Genomic DNA, 19,938 nt, shown 5'->3' with positions numbered 1-19,938 from the left:
ACTGTAACCCAATTTACAGTTTACTGTTTAATATGAATATAACAGATAACTCTCATTACTTAGATTTCACCGTATCCAAAGTAGACAACAATCAAAACACGTTTAAAATTTATAGAAATCACACTACAACTGTTAATTTATTATACATATATATATATATATATATAAATCAAGATTCCCATTTAGGAGTCGAGTGAATCTCCACCATAAAACAAGATTGAAAAAACACACAAGGAAAGGACAAGTAAGTATTCATAGTAACGCTATAGGTTCTTATGAAAGGTCACAAATTTTTGTTCACTATAAAAACATAAATAACCAGTAATACCGCTTTGTTATATATTTTTCTTATTCAAAACTATTAAATATTCATTAACTGACATGTTTTGTAAGTTCTTAATATTTCTCATCACGCAAAAAGAATCCGCCATTTTTATTCTTCTCCAACAGCAAGCCAACTTATGTTAGCTTATAAAAAATAAATATGTTTCATCTATATTTAATTAATGATTCAAGCTACAATAACATGTTTTACTCTCTTCATATCAAGAAAAATGGAAACCTCCATTTCTCCATGTATCACATGGTGCAAGCTATCAGGGTTCAGAAAGTACTAGGATGTATCAAAAGTTCATTTAAAAACTTCTTAATAAATTACATAAACAAATATAATAGAAAAAGGATTAAAAATTTATATAAAAAAGATTAATATAAAATCAAATATATAATATATTTTTATATATATATATATATATATATATATATATATATATATATATATATAAAATGACATAGAATAATTATTAATTAATAACAAAAATAAATAAATAATAAAAATAAAATAAATAATAAAAATAAATAAATAAATGAAGAGGTATTGCGGCAAATAGATGAAGAAAGAAGCATTTGGAAAAAAATATAGTTAAAAGAAGAGACACTTATAGGCCACATACTAAGGCATCCTGGAATAGTCGCTTTAATATTGGAAGGACAGGTAGAAGGAAAAAATTGTGTAGTCAGGCCACGTTTGGAATATGTAAAACAAATTGGTAGGGATGTAGGATGTAGAGGGTATACTGAAATGAAACGACTAGCACTAGATAGGGAATCTTGGAGAGCTGCATCAAACCAGTCAAATGACTGAAGACAAAAAAAACAAAAATAATAATAGGTCATATTTTTTGTGTATTATTATGATGAAGGATAAACACAGTAAACTTACAACTGAATTATGATCGGCTGGTTTATGATAATGGAATTATCATTAAATGGAAATAACACATATATGATACATAGTATAATATATGTGAAATAATAAAAATTATTAAATAACAAATAATAAACATGAAATAAGTGTTTTTGCAGGGAAATTCAACAACTAAAATCTAAAAGTGAAATGATCCATACTTTTTATTAATTTTATGTTATCAGATACATCATGATGACAAAATAAGCAAAAAGCAAAATAAATGATATCACAACCACCAAAAACACAACTTCAATGTAAAAGTTTAGTGAATCTCCTTATGACAAAAAAATTTAAAATCAAATGGTAAAAAATACAAAAATCCATGAAAAAACACTTACATTGTGAAGGTATCTCTCAAAAAATGATTGTTTGTCCAGAATCCAAAAAAACCTGATATTTTTTAAATTACAAAAATTCACTAGCCACAGTGCTGTTCAAAATATAACAAACAACTTCTTTAGAAGAAATACAAAAAAACAATGAAGCTACTCAATTGTTAAGAATAGCATCTATTAGTAGAAAAACATTTTTCTGTTTATTTTGTTGTAATTGAAAAAGTCCTGTGATGAGTGAACTTTTGTAATTCTAAAAATATGAATTCTTTTTGGATTCATGACAAACAATTGTTTTTTGGGGGTACCTTCACACTGTAAGTGTTTTTTCGGAGATTTTTATTTTTTACCTTTTTTTTTATTTAATATTTTTTTTCATAGAAGATTTACTAACACTTTTACAATGAAATTGTTTTTTTTATAGTTGTGATGTATATTTCAACAGGTGATTCATGAAGAATGTAAAAGAGTTTCATTACATGTTCTACTAGTGAAAATAAAGAAGAAAGTTCATTTAAACACAGATTCAGAAACGTTATGTTAGTGAGTGTCGGCTGACAAAAGATTTCACCAAAATTACACCAGACTAATTCTTAGGACCAAAATAAGAGAATATAGTGATTTTATATGAAATCTGAGCTGAAAAATTTTCAACTCAGTATTTTTTGAAAAATCTGAGATAAAAGACAAAACATTGGGGTCGAAAACACATTTTTATGTTTGGCATAATATAACATTGTTAAATGAGTAACAAACACATATAAGTTTTAAACAGAACTTGTAGAAAATTTGATCTGAGTATCCAATAAAATATTTAGTACATTATATCAGTTACACCTCAACACTTTTAGGTAAAATGTTATAAAAAATGGAAAGACATAACATAGATATACTGACCAACATCCACAAAATAAAATATATTCATGGAATTTCATTTATTATGCTTACTGTAAACTACATAATGTCTTCTTTTTTTTAACCTATTTTATCATGGCTTTTAGGAGTGTTCCAACAAAAGAACTTTCCTGACATCAAGCTAATAGAAGATACCAGCATTATACTAAACAACTAGAAAATACAATTAAGTTAAGCAAATAGGGTAGATATTCTTAAACTGACTTACTTATCACACAGAAGTTAGTAATGGGTACACTTACATAGAAGATCAAAAAATATTATAGAAAAATTAAACATAAAGTTCTTAATAATAATAATTTATTCACATTGACCAACCATTTTGTTAGAATAGAAAATTTCATACAAAAAGAAAAGAGTAACAAACTACGTAAACTTAAGTCAATTCAAAATACTCATTAAAATAATAAAAAGGGTTCATAAGAAGCCTGTCAAATACATTTAGTTTAAATCTTTTCAAAGATCTTCATTGGCATGCTTAGGAAGAACATTAAAAAATCTAATACCCTTACAGATCAGCTGTTCTTCTTTAAATTAGTAATAAGGAACATTGATATTACTTTTATTTCTTATGTTATACCCATATACATTTAATCTCTGATCAGAACTGTTCAAATTACATTTTACCACCAATAAACTATAAAAAATATAAAGATTGTAAACAGTTAAAATTTTTAATTCTACAAACAATGGCATCCATTTGGTAGTCTATTCATGATAATTCTCAAAACCATCTTCTGGTTAAGATTAAGATATCAGAAACATGATTTGATTTGACTGACCCCCAGACAAGCCAATCATACATCAAGTGTTTGAAAAAGACTAAGGTATATGATACACAAATAGCCTCTTGAATTTCAACTTCCTTAGAACAAACCAACTCTGGAGAGTTTATTGCATACAAATGAAAACTGTGATTTCAAAGTAAGAACGGGATCCAAATGAAATCCCAGACGTTTAACACTACCAACATCATTCTCAATTTCCTTCAGACCAAACATCATTACTTGGGTATTATTCTTATTTAATACAAACCCACTGGAGGAAAATCCATCTCTTAGCACTTAATAGCATCTGTACCTGCATTCATTCACTTAAACAATGGTGAACAATAATGAGAGAAGTACCATCAGCACACAAAACTGGAGAAGGATTGAGATAAAGACGCAGATTATTAACCATGGTCAAAAACAGGAAGGGACCCAAAATTGAGCACAAAGCAAGTTGGACACAACATATGACCTCCACAGCTTCAAATAAAGTCCTGTTAATATACTTGCTTTCTTTTTATTAAATGTGATTGAAGACATAATTAATGTTTGGATATACCATAAGCAGATCACTTTTCAAGAAGAAGTTTATGGAAAATTATGTCAAAGTCTTTTGATATATCACAAATTGTAAGGAATACCATATTTTTATTTTAAAATGCATCTATTAATAATTCTGTGATATATCTCAGAACCTGAGTTGTAGACTAGGGCAAAAACCAAACTGATTAGATGATAAAAGCTCATATTCATTAAAGTACCTAAGCAACTGTTCATAGATCAAGCTGTCAATGATCTTAGAAAAGACAGGAACAAGACTAAGAGCTGCCTGGTTCATTAAAAATTTACTTAATTTTAGGGGGACTTGGAAAAACACCTGAAGTAAAATATAAGTTAATTACCATAGTTAAAGGAGTAATAATAGAGAAAAATTATTGCTTTAATGAAGTTATTATTCAAGTTATAATAAACAGAAGACCTGGGGTTTGTAAATTTCATAACCAATAGGTGTACATCAGCTTCATTTACAAGCTCCCAATCAAACTCATGAATTATCCCTCTACCCAATCTGAACCCTTGAATAGCCAATATCCTACTATTACCATTAACATAACCTTCACACTTGAAAGAAGTCATGTTAACCCTTCATCAGGCGCAATACGTAAACTAACATGAACAGGCACATTCTATCTGACAGATACTTAATACTACGTGGTCTAAATATGATATAGTTTGTATATTTTTAATTTTTTTTATAAATATAGTATTATTATTATATAATATATATATATATATATATATATAACTTTTTTATTCTTTATTTTCAAAAATACTTTAATTATATTTTTATGGGTACAGAATACAAAATAATACATTTGAGTACTAAATCTAAATTATACAATTTCCTAAACCAAGAACACCATGTTTTAATCATTCCCTGAATCATTAATTGATTGAGACATTTTTTGTCTTGAGTTGCACTTTTCACATATTACTGCAGGTTCTAAACAAAATGTCGTTACATTTATGCAAGTAGTACTAGGTATTTATGCAAGATGAGTATTTTTGTAGTGAACGCACATGGTGTATAGCGTTTCCTTCTGTTTACTGTAGATAGTTCAGATAGTTCTTCATGATCTACAGGTGTTGTGGACAGACAGATCTTCTGCAAACTTTGCTGAAGGGTTCTAGGAATTCCTACTCTTACAACTTCTGATTTTCAATTGTTCAGAAATAAATTCTTGTGAAAGATTTTTTTAAGAAATATTCTTTGTAAGATCATCTCTGTTTGATCTCTACTTGTTATATTTGAGCATTTAATACCAGCTACATTCAGTATGGAATAAAAAGCTACCATTGGTCAACGACAAGTGTTTCTTGCATCATTATATGTGAAACATATCTTGTCAAATTCATCTATACCCGATTTAGTTATCATTATAAAATGTTACCATGTAAGGGTTATACTATTCACCAGTATTTTCATCAATAGAATCATCAAAATGTAGGCTTCGAACAATTAAAATCCTTATGAAAACCAAACATATTTGAGTTTAGTGGTCTAATTTTAAAATTTATAAATTCAACAGGAATCTGTGTTTTATTTTTTTTAAACTTCCAATAAAAGGAAGATTTTCTTTCTTGAGTTCTTCCACAAGTTTTATGTCCAAAAACCAGTTACCTGCTGTTATATTTCAACCACTTTTGTGTATTGGTTTCACTAACCTTCTTACATCAGTTGGTTTATTACTGACACAATAAGGTCAATCTGGCTGCTTCCCTGGATATATTTCCATGTTGTATGTGTAGTAGAGTTTTTCATCTACTAAAGCATACATTTTAACTCCATATTTAGCTGGTTTTGATGGAATGTATTGTTTACCAGCAAATTCTCCCCGAAAAGCTCTCAAGTTTTTCATCTACGGTTACATTTTCACAAAGTGAGTAGCATTTCTGGCAATTGGTAACAAATTGGTTGAATATTTTTCTAATTGGTGCTAACCAATCACACTGAACTTAAATTTCATGTGTGGATTTATCAAATCTTATATATCTAATGATAAATTTAGAACATTTCAAATTCATTGTTAAATGAAAAATTTCAGCACCATCTCCATCACTAACCCATAATTCTTCTAGACGTTGTTTATTACTCCTTAGTGTTCCTGCCCTATAAAGAAGTCCAATAAATGCTTTTAATTCAAATAAAGTAACATTTTTTGAATCTATTTCACAAGCAAAGTTTGGTTATATAAAATCAATATACTGATTTGTACATTGCAAAAACTCTTCTAATACTTCATTAGTTATTAGGAAATTCCAAAACTCAAAAGGTGACTTTACAATTTTAGCTTCTCGAACAATGCCAGGTAAGTGGCTAATTAGATTCTGTTCTCTGGTTTGTATGTTCTCAGTAGGACTCATTTTTTCCATCTAGTAATTTTATTTTTTTCCAGAAAATAAGAATAATTGTTATTTTCAGTCTCTTCATCAGTACCATCCTGACACTTGTCTGAATCACTTTCCTGCTCTTCAATGACATCTTCGTGTTCACTATCTGAAGATTCATCCAAACTTTCATCAGAGATTCCATCATCTTCCTGCAGTAAACATTGAATAATCTGTGCTTGGTGGGTATTAGTAGCATTCAAACGGTCTAACCCCATTATAGATACAAAAAAACAGTAACACTAAAAGAGTAATCAGCTTTCTAACACATATTAAACAAAAACAATGTTTTAGATAACAAAAAAATAAAAATGTCCACTTAACATGTATATTTACTATTTACAACACAAAAAAAGTTTTATTCGCTATATATTTAAAAACATGATATAATGTGATAAAAACTGCAACACAAACGGGCACAATATATCTGTAAATAAAAAACCTTCACTGAAAGACACATGCACTCAACTCAAGGTCTAAGACTAAACTAAGATGTAAAAGAACGGAGATTAGGAAGGTATTGGGAGGAGGAAGCTGTCTGCTTCTCACAGTTAGAAACTACAAAGCAAAATGATGCACCATTATCTGTCAGATAAAATGTGCCCAATGGAGGATTAATGTGACCAATGCAATAGTAAATGAACTCATCAGCACTAATCTCAATTTCAGTAACTTTAGCAGCGAGTTACATTCATTCTTTATCATTTGCCATGCATCTTTACATTTGTTAGTAGCACCAGAGATGTAAGTTTCATATGCCATGCTGGCTATCTTTTATTCTGCTTTGTAAGTTTTTCTATTTCAAATAATTATTTTTAAAATAAACATACTGCTTACTTTTATAGGACTGAAATACTAATCATTTTATCCTTGACTGTCCTTTAACTTGTCATTATACCATCTAACAGTCTTCCTTTTATTCCTCTGGTAGCTCAGTTGGTAGAGAGGTGGACTGTAGTCTTCCTTTTATTAGCCATTTTATTTGGGTTTTTTTTTGGAAAAAGTCCCTCTGCTCCAGAAAGATCTGAGAAAAGACTTGCAAGCCAATTCAGCATCCATGGCAGAAAAGTCCAATTTACTTCATTCATAGTCAGAGAGATTAAGTAACATTTATTCTCTCAATATAAATAATAAAATACTGAACCACCACCTAAATGACTAGGTTAAGACAACTCAAATCTAAAATTTGTGATAGATGCAAAAAATGGGATCATTATCAGAAAAAGACCACTGATTAACATGTACACAGTAACTAGACTTAGGGAAAACAGTAATAATGTAATCAAGGTAAGACTTTTCTCTGGTGGGAGCAAGGCTGGTGTAAGTTAAAGGACCTCAGCAAGTAGCACATAAGTCTAGTATCTTAGGTAGTTGATTGAAATCAATATTAAGACCTGTACTTTCGACAATATCAGCAATAGTCCTTTTTTTTTTATAAGATCAGTCAAACACAAATCTAATTGAAAAACATCAAGCACCAGCAGTCAAACGATAAATTGAGATTACAATGATATTTTCACATATAAGATAAATCGCACAGATTTCAGACTCTTAATCAATGCATAAATCACCCAGCTCAATAAAATCAAACTCAAGTTGAGTCTTAACCAGAATAGAACAGGCACTCTTTACATTTCACTTCTAATGGTAGGAGCTAGCAAGTACATATAGTTGTAAAACATACAACATATTTTTGGCCTCATTGAGAAATTGCTCAATTAAACACAACATATCAGGCTTGTATCCAAGTAAAACTTCTCGATATCACTAAATTTATCATTAAAACCTTGAGAATTAAAATGAACAATGGAAGTTATTAATTATTTTACTACAGACTAACTGATGATAATTACTTTCAAAATTGTTAGACGTGTCTTGAGCATGCAAACCGACCTTGAAATTACAATAATTGGAATCACAATTTATCACAGTGTCATCAAAGATATGTTTTTTGTTTATTTTTTAACCTCTGGATCCACCGTCAGGCATTCTTCAGAGGATGAGATGAATGATTTATAGCATGTGTGAAAATGCCATGCCTGACTGGAATTCAAACCCGGGTCTTCCAGGTGAAAGGCCGAGACGCTACCACTCGCACCACGGAGGCCAGCATCAAAGATATGTTAGGTTAGCTCAACCTCACCCTTGAGACCCTAGTTCAGAAAAAAATCCATAAACATATCACAGTCAAATTCTAATACATCAAAAAGTTTATTTCTGTTATTTTTACCCTCTTCAGAAATGTGCCTGAAAACAACCAAAGGTGATCACTCAATTAAATCAAACACTGACCCAGCTGCACCAAGGACGGATATATCAAAGCCTATTTCACTTCATCATATTAATTTATAACAGTATAAAGAGTATTATTAAGGAAATGTTTATCACCTTCACTGTAAATTTAGTTTGCTATACAAATATTACCGTTAGACATTTCTTGCATCAATCCACTATTACAACAATTTTCATGACTACACAACACAAATTCTTTCCTGGCTATCATTCTTTTCCCTAACAAATTTAAATGCACTCCATGTCTTCTCTGAAACCAGCATTCAGTTGTCCACAAAAACAATTTGGAATTATATAATTGACTTAAATTAAAAAATATATTTCAAATATATTTCAATATTTGCGGTCTTGGTTATTTATCTTAGAATTATGCAGCAGATCATATCTATAAGGTATGGGAGCTACAATACAGTTTACATCAATGCTATTCAGTACTAAGTTCTCCCAAACCTCACTAAAATGAGTAATGCTCTCTTCATCCAGAAAAGGGTGTGAAATCATTACTAACACAAAAACAAAAATATCATTAGACCTCAAATGTCACAGTTCATGACTCCTGATAGAATCAAAAATATTACTGGTCTTGGCCCAGGATAAACAAATCCCTGTATTTGTATAGAGAGGAAACATTCATCCAAAATTCTAGTTAATTTACTACACTGGCCCCTAGAAACACCTTCCAAATGGAGTTTTTGTTGCATAAAAAATTTGCCATTAACATGCCCTTCTGGATACTAAGTTTTATTCTGGAAAAACTGAGTATTATAAAAACACTATTACCTAAACCTAATTGATCATTGAAAAAAGAATCAGAAAAACAGTTCTCATCAGAATCATTTTGACCATTCAAATCTGTTAACATCTGAAACTCACATCATTAATCATTTATTTCTATAACAAAATTTTTCATGATCTTTACAAATTTTCAACAGATCATCCAAATACCCATTCCTCAAGCTATTTGTACAAAGATCTTTTTCTTCTTAACTTATTTTTTTCTTCTTAACCAAGATAACTAAGTGTAATGAGATTTTTATCTTTGCAACAAATCATTTAAATATCATTTTATCATCAATGTTAACTGGTTACCGGTACATCAAAATAATTTTCTATGCTTAAAATTATGGAATTAATCACCATACTGTATTTGAATAAACAAATGGTTATGTTGAGTTTTAAATAGTTAAAATTTGAAATGCAACATACAAATGCAACTGAGAGTATTGAAATACTGTCAGTTACACAATGCAAGACAATTAAAAAAAAAATTCCTTTTGGCACGCTGGAAGGCGGAGGTAGATTTCACTTGAGCTAAGTAGAGGATAAAAAAGATTTCCACCTTAAAGTTAAGAAAAACTTCAAATTTACTCAATACGACAATGAGTGCATCTGAAAAAAAGTTTCACTTGTTTAACATACAACAAGCCCCATCTTCTTACAATTCCAGCAACATTTTGGTCATCCCTTGCTATAAAAATTGGTCATAACAAAAATTGATTCATAGAAATGTTTTAGGTAATGTTGAGATGGCTAACAGCTACTTTAAACCGATTGGATAATGTGCCTATTAAGGGAGGTATGATTGTTTGTTTTCAAATCCCAATTTTTTCCACTCCCTGGGCCAATGGTTGGTGACTTCAAAAGACTTTACTTACATAAGTTTTAGGCCCTTATCTAAAGAATAATAGGAACTTTAAACGAGTTCGATATTTTACTTAATAAGAAAGTTATACCGATATTTTATTTTCTCGAAAAAGCCCCCCCATTTCCAACCCCATGGTCCAGTTTTGCCCATTAACAAATTCGGCTGAGATTTTGGATCGTTATATTTAATTTGAAAGTAATTGGTGCAGAATTACGGCAGTTATCATGTCCACAATAAAGTGATATATATATATATATATTTCACTTTCATATACATACATATATATATATATGTATATATAAACTTTTGAACTGACGAAGGTTTTGGGGACGTGAAACGCGAAGTTAAGTCAAAATTTTCCGGAAGTCAAATCATGATACCCATTACAATAGGTATCTTTCTTATGAAATCTACCTAATAATACACGAGATACTAAATGGAAAATGGGATTTATAAAATTCTTTTTTCTATAAAAGAAAAGCAATTTAAAAAAAGGTAATTTTTCAGAAGGTAAAATAAACGTTTTTATTAATCTATTTTCAAAATTGCTAATGGATGTAGGGCATTACAAAAAATTAGGTAGTGTTTGTTATTAATGTCATAAAATAACTATTTTTATTCGTTTAATTAAAACGAAATGAAATTTACTTTAACTTTTTTTTTTATTAAAAAAAAATTACTCTCTGCAGCATACATGCATTTAACCAAGAGAAAGTAACAAAATGAAAGCATATACTTGCTTGTATTCATGTAGTTTACATTCGTGCACATTCGTAATGCATATAAAATATGATTTCAAAATACACATTTTTTTAATTAAAGAAAGCCTTTATAGTGAAATTATCAAATAAGGAATATTGTACATTTATAAAACACAGGTGTTTCTTTCACTTTATTAACATCTATATTCTTACCGTAGAAGGGATGACAGTGCAGCACAGATCAGCCTATGTCGACCTCCTCGACATTCCGTGTTACCGATACAGCCTGAACCCTTTCTGCAAAAAAAAAAAATACAAAAATTGTCAACTTTATCAAACATTAATAATATACGAGTATATTAAAGGAGAGCATTTAAAAAAAATTGTTAAAATAAATTGTAATTTTTTACTTTATATATATATATAGTGCGCGCGCGCGCGTGTGTGTGTGTGTACAATTTCCCTCGATTGCTTTTTCTCTTTATCGATACAATGGATGAGAATTTTGATTCCATCGAGTTATTATTAATTAACTTACAAATACAGAAAAGAATCATTCGAAAAAAAAGAAGAATATGAAGTAAACATAAAAAACTGTATTATCAGTAACTACCCAATATTAAATGTGCTAAAGGCTCGCAGATAAATTGAGTGAAAGGAAAAGGTAAAGAAATAAGAGAGGGAATGAGTGTGAAATGACCTTGTTGTATCCTTAGCAATATTAGTTTATACTTCTGATTCAGTATGCAATAACAAACTGATTAAATATGGAAATGTTCAACTGGAACATTATATGTAACCAAAATATAATTTAAAATTACTCTTATTTACACATAAAATTCGGTATTTTATATTCAGAAAATAAACTCTTCCGCAATTCCAATTTACTTAAAAGTCTCTGTACTAAAACATTACTATTAATATTTTTAAACAATTTCATTTTATAAACCGATTGATAAAAAAAAGTTGATTTCCCGGCTATTATTAATAAAAATTAAAAGTTACATGCCAAAAAAACAGGATATATATTACTTTCCCATCTAGAAAGGAAAGCTGTAGAAAGAAAAGTATTGTAATCGGTCCAATTTGGTCATATGCGGTTTTCACCGGATCTTGACGTTTTGATACGCAAGGAGCCCAAAAAATCGGATGGAAATTTTCCGTATATTCTTATTACGCGCGCGCGCGTGTGTGTTTGTGTTTCATGTCTCACACCTTTTATCTCCAGAATTATTTGGCCAATTTTGACCAAACTTGGTCGGATTCCTTCTACATATGGACCAATGATGCCATTAAATTTTCAACTTAAAAAGTCAAGGAGGTGAGGCTGTAGAGAAAGGTCGCCCTCAGTATCTCGAAATTTTGCCTAATTAAGGTCTTTTTTTCTCTTAGATACACTTGTTAACAATTAAAAAATAATATCTGAAAAAACTTTTTTTTGCAAAATGGCACCCCACCCAAAAAATGCTCAAAACTAGTGGCTACGTGGGTATACTGCCCTGTCACCACAAGGAGCGTTAGTGTAACACTGATGTACTTAATTGTGTGTGTAAGTCGCGTGACGAGAAAGTCCTACAAAATTGTGTTGTCAGCTTTTCCTTTTTTATTTTTAGAGGTGAGGAATAAACTTAAAGAAAGATTTTCCTAAAAGTATTCATATATATATATATATATATATATATATATGTTACGATTAACAAATTTGCTTAAGTAAAGTTTTCTCTAATACTAATACTCCCTTCAATAAATGCTAAAATAAGAAAAATAAAATTTTCAAAAACTTTTCTGATTTTAGATACGGAGTCTACAATTTAAAAAAAATTGAAGACTTGTTTGATAGTTCTATTTACGAAGTTTAAACTTTCAAAATTTTCTGAAAAATATTTAAATCAAAAGCAGATAAAACAAAAGAACAAAAAACATATGTTTAAAAGGTGAGGGTTGATTTTTGTTTGATTTTTTGGATTATTTACGTATTTATATACTGTAGGTAAAAAAAATGCTAAATAAATTTTTTTCTAAAATGCCTTCGAAGAAAATCGAAATTTTTCCCTATGTCCACCAGCTCCTTAATGAATTTTGAAAAAAATTAATATCATCAATGTCCCAAATAAAGAAATATTTGAGCCAAATTTGAAGCAAATCAATTTGGTCAATCGTAAGATATAAGGCCGAAAGCAATGCGACACGCACACGTACCCTAAAACGTAAAGATTTGCAAAAAACACCCAACAACCCATTTTTGACATGATCACTGTACTTTCCCCGGGAAAGTAAAAATTCATTTCCTCACCAAATAAAAGATTTTCAAAAATTTGTTAACAAGTAAATTTGTAGGAATTACTAAAATATTATATAAATACAAAGAAACTTTTTTTTTAACCTCCGAGATCACCTTTAGGTATTACTTCAGAGGATGAAATGAATGACAATTCTTGTAGCGTGTGAAAATGCCATGTATGACCGGGATTCAAACCCATGAGCTCCGGATGAAAAGCCGAGGCGCTACCACTCGCACCACGGAGACCGGCAGTACAAGAAACCTTTTTCCTGTTTAGCCTCCGGGAATCACCGTCAGGTATTACTTCAGAGGATGGTGTACTCTTGTAGAGTCTCAGTTCGAGCATTCCTGAGATGTGTAGTTAATTGAAACCCAACCACCAAAGAACAACGGTATCCAAGATCCAATATTCAAATTTGTATAAAAGTTACTGCCTTTACTAGGAGTTGAACGCTGGAACTCTCTCAACGCTGGAACGCTGGAAATCAGATGATCTGGGAAGACGCGTTCACCACTAGAACAACCCGGTGGGTTTTTTATTTTTTTTTATAGGAGGAAAGAGCTCTGCCAGCCGCCGCCAGGCCCTCTCGAACGGCAAGTGCGGGGCTCTCACCCGCTAAAAAACCTCTCCCTCTAGTCACGCAGGAGACAGACCTAATCCACATGGTATGTAGACAGCCCCTGCACAACCACCCGGGTGCTCCTGTCACCGAATTAGAATAGCCAGAGCGACCTTCCCAGGGGATCATCGGCGAACGTCGACTCCGAGGAGCCCCCACCGCTCACCCCCTAAGGCTGGCCGCCCATAGCCATCCGGCATCGGTCTCTCCGCCTCAGGTCAACTGCGGTATTCCAGTCTGCCTGCCCCTCTCCACCACTGCCTTGTTTCTAATTATGGCTGACACCGCAGTCCCCACACTCGTCCAAGCATCTCTGTCACTCAACATCACACTTATTACATTATCCACGTTTACTGCGCCGTGGCTCATCATGGCAGCCCTCAAGTCTCTCCACCTCGTGCATGAAAACACGTGTTCTGCCGTATCCTGCTTCCCACAATCATAGCAGCATCTCGTGGTACTCCTACTCATACGGTACAGGTAATCTTTAAAGCATCCGTGCCCTGACAGAAACTGAGTGAGCTCGTAATTGGTATCACCGTGATTCCGCTTTACCCAGCTCCTGATGTCAGCCAGTGTGTCCCCCGTCCAGTCTCCGCCGCATTCCACCTGTCGTTCCAAGCTCTGAACATCTCATCGACAGCCACTTTCCTCTCACTCCCCGAAGCAATAAAATGTTTCATCCTGGCCTGCAGATCGATCAATCGGTGGTACACCAGCTATGACTGACGCCGCTTCTGTACCTATCGTGCGGTACCCTGCGATAACCCGCAGACTGAGTCGTCGTTGTTGGCTCAACAACCTCCTTCTGTTGCGTGCTCTATGAAGGGCACCAACCCAAATAGACGCCCCATAGAGCACTATTGAAGAGTATACATTGGACAGTAGCCTCCTCTTCGTTGTCCTGGGGCCACCCATATTGCTCATCAACCTTGTCAGGGCTTGGACTACCCGCTCGCCCTTTCTGACAGCTTCCTCAACATGAATGGAGAAAGCCCTGTGACCATCCATCCAAATCCCCAGATACTTCGCCGCCGGGCTGGGGTACGCAAAACTTTTACCCACCCGGAATCGAAGAGGACTCAATCTCCGGTGTCCAGTCATGACAACTACCTTCACTTTATCATCTGCCATCCTCAGTCCATTAGTGGTCAGCCATCCCCTCACCTAATCCACCGCCTCCTCCACCACAGCCATCAGCTCGTCTTCGGTTTTACTGACTAACACCAAAGCCAGGTCATCTGCAAACGCCACTGGTATGAACCCCTCCGGATACTCCTGTCGTAATAATCCATCGAATGCTATGTTCCACAAAGCTGGACCCAAGACTGACCTCTGAGGGATATCCCTTTCGACAGGGAACTTTTCTTCTCCCTCCTCAGAATTTCCGATCACGTACCTGTCTCTGAAATACTCCTGTATTACTCTTCTTAGGTACGACGGGATTTGCCTGTCCCGTAATTCGCGAAACATCACTTGCCACGGAACTTTGTTAAAGGCATTTCGAATATCCAAGAAAATAACTGCCCCAATCCTCTTGATCCGCCATGTCCCTGCAACCGCTGGCTTCGCAATCCTCAGAACTCTCCCAACGGCGTCCAGCGCTGAGCGTCCAATTGGGAAGCCATACTGATCTGCATGCAACCCGGTGGGTTATAATACAAACAAACTTTCTTTTTTTTTTTTTTTAAAGTCCGGGACCACCGATAGATATTGCTTCAGAGGATGAGATGAATGATTTGTAGCGTGTATGAAAATGCCATACCTGACCAGGATACAAAGAAACTTGATTTTATCAAACTACACGACTAATAAATATTCGTAAAATATACTGTTAATGGGAAAAAAAATTTCTTGTTTTTACGCAGAGATAAAATAGCAGATTTTTTTTTGAATGTGCCTAATTAATACAAATTGGCATAATTTGTAGTAGTATTTAAATAAATAAATAAATAAAAAACAAAACAAAACAAAATTAAACCTGTTTTTATATAAAATTTTAATAACGTTTCAAACTTTAAATTTGGATAAACAAATAAATATGTCAAAAGTCGAGTTAATGGGGTATAGATTATTCTTCACGTTCACTAATTTTTTAACAATACTTTTGGCAGAAACATGAAATTTTATTAATGTTAAAAAAAATCGATATTTTTTTGATGAAAAAAAAAAGGTATTTTCTGAAGTTCAGTTTTGCATAAACTTTTTATAAATTTTATTATTAAAAAAAAAGAAAAAGAGAGATAAAATAAGATACCGCTAGGCGCTAACACTGTATAAGCTTAAGTATTAAGTACACTTAATTAATATTAAGTAAACTAATTATTAAGTTAAGTTTACTTTTTAACAAACATGAATTAACGGAAATGTACGCTTTAATTTGAAATATTCTTTTTTTATCATAGAATGTTGTAAAATATTACCTCTTAAAATAGGTTTGCTTTCGTCGCATGGAATATAGTTTACGATAAACTCGTAAGTTTATAGTATCCGATTCATTTCCACTCTTTTGTTAAATATAATAGTTGTTTTAACATCACCGCAGGCTGCATCAATTGCACGATTAATCCTCGTAGTTATTAAAGTAACCTTGGCATTTTACTTGATTTTTTACTTAGGTATACAGTGGATTACATTAAGTTTTAAATTACATTGTTAATTATAAAAAGTTAATTAAATATAACTAATCTTATTGAGCTAAATTTCATTGTTATCGAGTCACTAAAATTTCGTAATTAATTTAGAAAATATAATATATTTTTCTGATCTAGAAAGTGCAGTAAGTTACATTACTAAAGAATGAAACTTTCTATTTCTTTCGTTGAAACACGATTTTCGTATAATATTTTTGTTAAGTAAAATATGTATGTTAAAAAATATATAATATAACTTAAACAAATTCATTAAAGATAAATAAATTAAATAAAAAATAACCATGAAGAAACAAATACAAATTAACTCACGAATAACCGGACTACATCAGAAAATTACGGGTTTAAGTAATATGTTTGTTTCTTACATCCAAAGCTACTGCGCCGATTTTCAAGAAATATTTATCAAACGACCACACGATTGACAACGAATAAGGTTTTGATTTAAAGAAATAAAATGGGTAGGTAGATGGCAATAACTATTTATCAAAGTAAAAAACTAAACTACTTTAAACATGTAACTTATAGTACGAAATAAAAAGTAAAAAATAAAAAGCAGAGTACGAAGTGAAGAGCTGATTTAAAAATATAAACGAATAGTTTAAGTACTCTTACTTTACACCGAAAAATACTGAGTATTTAACCTTAGAAATCTCTTTTTTAACTCCATTAATTAACAATCCTTATTTTGGCTTACTTTCCTAAAAATCTCCTTTGGGAAAAATTATGTCATATTTCAGTTATTTAGATGTTCGTTGAATGAAAATGTAAGTAATAATTGAGTTAGCCTTTCCTTTTCATAATAATAAACGAATATTATGTTCTTCATTCGAAAATTCTATCCTAAATTTTTCTCTTTTTTTATTCGTTATTTTTGCCTTTTGATAGTTAAGAAGAAGACATTTTGTTATTACAGTAATAATAATTTTTTAATAATCAAATAAGTTTTAAATCATATCTTTGAATTAACTGTGTGAATAACTATTCCGTTTCCCAAGTTATTTATCAGTGGAATAAGGTAATCTTACTTATCCTGATTCTCCTTTTTAGAGATGTTAAAAAAGGAACTTAATTTTTTCAAATGTTTATTATGAAGTTATTTTCAGAACTAGATTTTAGCATTTATCATAGTTAAACGGTTAAATTTCTATAAAATCTATGTGAATCCAGTTTCAAGATTCCTTGAACAGTTTTGAATGAGATCTCGAAATGTTTTTGTATCTTGTTGGAGTTAATATTTTGTTGAATTTCACGCTTCTACCACAACAGACTTAGGAAATTATTCTAATTCATAGAATATTTTAATTTTTAATCCCGTTTAAACCTTCTGGAATGAAATAGTTTAAAGGGAAATATTACTCCATGTATTGGAATAAATATTCCTTACTAATTGTAATGTTGATCTCATTCAATTGGAGCGAAATACTACGCTGGTTTTAAAAAATAGGGTTTCACCCGATCATTTTCTCCGCTTTAGGTCGAGTAAGAAAAAAAAAAATTTTTTTAACGGTACAGTGAACATTCATGTCGTATTTCAAGTTTACATCAATTCCAATCTCGAAGTACAGGAGTATCAAGAAAATTTCGGACTTCTAGGCGGTCCGCCAAAATTACGTTAACTGCAAATAGTTAAACCAAAACATACAGCGAGTACGTTCCGCGCCGATAAATGTATCAATTTTTAACAACGCTGGTGGCCGAGCTCGGTACTAATGAACTACGTGAGTCAAAATTTAATGTGTTTTGCTATGAAATGAGATCTCAACCGGATCTAAAAGTCATCTAAATAAATGTTCATATGCTTTTAAATTTGTGAAGTCTTTTTTGAATCACCCGGTATTTTAAATCATTTATCATTTATATAATCGTTCATTAATAATCATTTTATAACAAAATGTAGTAGAACAATATACATTTAATCGATATAAATTCCCAGGACAGTCTGAAAAAGACATATAATTTGCTATTCTAATAGCTCCTCTTGGAACAGACGATTCATAGTTGCTTGAGAAAGATCTTATTTTTCATCGCTGGAAATGAACGACTATTCCGGAGGCACCGGAATATTATTATGGGTTTATTATAATATGGTAATCTAAATCGAGTTTATCAGACCCCAAGAGATCACTGAACAAATAATATATGTTAAGCCCTAAGTGGAAGTGGGAAACATATGGAAAGTCCCGTTCATTTTTCGTAGCCTTCATAATTAAAAGTTATAACTTATTAAAAAAGAAGTCATACAAAGGGTGTTTCATTCATCCAATTCGTAATATATGAAATTAAACCAATTAATTCGGTTATAAATAAAAAAAGGTAACAAGGAAATATTATTCAGTCATGCGTACTTAACGCCTACTTTAAACAAGCAAACGATAAAAAACATATATTTAATAATTATTTAAAAAAATAAATAATTAGAAGAATAAAAAACAAATAAAACGCCTTCTTTCTTCTAAGAACATGAGGTTGTGCAGGTATTTTTTACCACCCGCACAGCAATGAACAAGCATTGTATATTTATATATTAACTAATTAAAACTCCATTGGACGTCATATTATTGTTGATAAATGTTCATTATGTATTTACTAATACGTAGTAAGATACAATAAAAGATAATTGCCTCAATCATTTTTGGAGGACGATTTTTGTCAGAGGAATAAATTAAATCAAATAAATCGTGATTGTATTGGTATATAAAATCCTATTATATTCAAATTGCAGCAAAAGTTTTTGCTTATTTCAATATTCAGTCAAATAATTGCGCATTATTTATTCGTCCGTGTAAGTAAAACAAAAAAGCATAACTCCGTAAATTATTGGGCGTGTGCGCGGTCTATATCAATAGTTTATTAAATAAATAAAAAATCTAATATTACAATAATAAAAACGGTATATTGGTTCCTTTCCTTTTGCTGTTTAGCCTCCGAAACCACCGTAAGGTATTACTTCGGAGGACGATATGTATGATTGTAAATAAAGTGTGGTCTTGTACAGTCTCAGGTCGACCATTCCTGAAATGTGTGGTTAATTGAAATCCAACCAACAAAGATCACCGTATCCATAGGAGTATTGGTTCCTAGAGTAAGATCACTGTATTTGGAAAATAAGAATTTAAAAAATACATGAAAAGAATGTTGAATATATATATATATATATATATATATATATATACACTTACACGACAATATGTGTATACCAGTCCTTTTTTATTTATGTAAATGAAGAAGAATACTCATATTTTTTATTATTATTATTATTATTATTATCTTACACCAACGTATAAAAAAAAAGAAGAAATAAAATAAATGAATAACTAAACAAAAATAAAATAAAACCTAAACAAAAACATTACATAAAAATCAGAAAGTTGTCTGATTAAAGTATTACATGTCGTAAAAAAACAGAACGTAGAATAATATTTTGACAAAAACATTTTTAAGAAAAAACAACGAATTTTTTTATCATAATCTAACTGATCGTAATTGAATTCAAAAGTAAAAAACATTTATATTCTAATTTACACATGGAT

The 19,938-nt window shown here is 31.3% G+C and overlaps 1 protein-coding gene across 7 annotated transcripts in view; it reads right to left on the bottom strand.

Moving 5' to 3' along the window:
* Positions 1 to 19,938, bottom strand: part of LOC142333781 (uncharacterized) — a 187,546-nt gene that overhangs the window by 5,921 nt on the left and 161,687 nt on the right. For 5 of the 7 annotated variants that reach the window (XM_075381304.1, XM_075381326.1, XM_075381319.1 and 2 more), the window contains one exon: positions 11,067 to 11,150. The gene's annotated coding sequence lies outside the window, so the exon portion shown is untranslated. Of the gene's footprint in view, positions 1 to 8,108; positions 8,369 to 11,066; positions 11,151 to 19,938 lie in introns of all 7 variants that reach the window. The other 2 variants (XM_075381313.1, XM_075381342.1) reach the window with 1 other exon arrangement.

This window comes from Lycorma delicatula, chromosome 1 (assembly GCF_047948215.1).
Source record: "Lycorma delicatula isolate Av1 chromosome 1, ASM4794821v1, whole genome shotgun sequence".
Taxonomy (NCBI): Eukaryota; Metazoa; Arthropoda; class Insecta; order Hemiptera; family Fulgoridae; genus Lycorma; species Lycorma delicatula.
Note: the sequence above shows the minus strand (reverse complement) of the source record. Positions and strands in the feature narration are given on the sequence as shown.